Here is a 1,790-nt window from a genome sequence, read left to right on the forward strand (position 1 = left end):
AGAGAGAGAGAGATAAATGTACCCATAATTTTGCATTGAAATTGGTCACTAGATATAATGTTAAAATGTAATCTATCCAATATTTCATTATGAAGAGAAAGGTGTTAAAATACCAACTTCAAAAAAAAAAAATACCAACTTCCTATAATTGCACTAATTAAATCAAAGCAAATGATCAATGCCAACATGAGACTTGGCATTCAACAGAGGCTAAATAAAAGAACAAAACTCTTGGCAAATTGCTCATCCTTTTCCTTTTGACCTGGCTAACAAGCCACAGAGAACCTCTTGTTCCTTCTTTACCAGCACTGGGATTACAAGCACATACTGCCATTCTGGAGATGTAAACTCATGTCCCCATGCTTCGGTAGCAAACACTTTATCATATGAACTATCTCTGGAGCTCACAAATTAATTTTTTTGGCATTCTCTCTCATTATCTCCAGAGTTTTCATGTTAAATTCAGGTCCAGGATATGGAAATGGAAAGAATTGCAGCTTTTTCTTTCTGGTTTCGATTATGCTGTCATCTCTTTCGCTTGATCCCAAGGATATAAATTTGAAGGCTATGGATGAGTGCTCCTCAACCTATGGGTCATGACCCTTTCTCAGGGTTTGCCTATCAGATAAACTACATATCAGACATTTACATTATGATTTATAACAGAAGTTAAATTACGTTACAAAGTAGCAATGCAGTAATATTATTATTGAAGATCAGTACAACATGAGGATCTGTATTCAATGGTGGCAGCATTAGGAAGGTTGAGAAACAGAAATATGTACAAAATTCAAACAGATTCAGCTTATTGAGTACCTTAAAGAGTCTCTCTATTTTGGCGCTTCTCTCATCCAGATCTATGTATTTTCTTGATGCCAAACTCCTCTGTCCTGTTATTATCCTTCTTTTTCAGAGACTTTGAAGACATGAAAATGCTTTCAGATCCTTCATAATATGAGGAAAAGACACCACCTGCCAATTAGCCATTTCGAGTTAAGACACAGTTCTTACTTGTGACTCTATGGTCATAACTTGCAGGCCATGGCCTTGAATTGATGCACACACCCTGGTGCTATTTTCCTTTTATCAAAGTATGAGAAGCAGAGTGATCATGGACACTTAATACTTTCATATCCCTACCCCTGATGAACTTACCAAGCTCCACCTTCTAGTTCAGAGACTTCTATAGACCATTACAATTCTAAGGTGGCTTCAGAGACATTCTCTCCCAATAAGCCAGATGTGTTTTTCCTTAAGGCTACTCTTGGACCTTCAACCCTATCAACACATGGTAGCCACATTACCCCCAATAAAACCTTTTGCTTATGCACTAAACTCTACTTGAGAAAATTTAGTTCATATAAATAATGTTCTTCTTAAAAAATAAGATAGAGAGAGGCAGGCTGTTCTTCTTAAAACATGGGGCACAGGACAGACACACACGGCGGAACAAACACAGACACGACACGGCGGCTCCCACGTGGGTCAACTTTAATGGGGGAGGGGAACACAAGAGGACGGGGGGGGGCGTGCAGGACACAGGAGGGAAGGCGAACGAGAGAGAGAGCCTCGTGTGGCCCTGCCTTTTTAACGGGGAGTGCAAGGGTGTCTGAGGTGCGCACAGGTATCCTTAGTCCAGGAGGAGTCTGGGAGTTGTAGTTTCCAAAGGAACAACATACCACCCTTTTTGTTTTGTTAAAAAAAATTGGGGGGGGGGGGTCTCAGAGGGTAGGGAATAGGTGCATAGCCCGGTCTTTCATGACTGCTTCCTGCTGGCTTTGGGCGTTGAG

The sequence above is a fragment of the Microtus ochrogaster genome, unplaced genomic scaffold, assembly GCF_000317375.1.
Source record: "Microtus ochrogaster isolate Prairie Vole_2 unplaced genomic scaffold, MicOch1.0 UNK9, whole genome shotgun sequence".
In the NCBI taxonomy this organism is placed as follows: Eukaryota; Metazoa; Chordata; class Mammalia; order Rodentia; family Cricetidae; genus Microtus; species Microtus ochrogaster.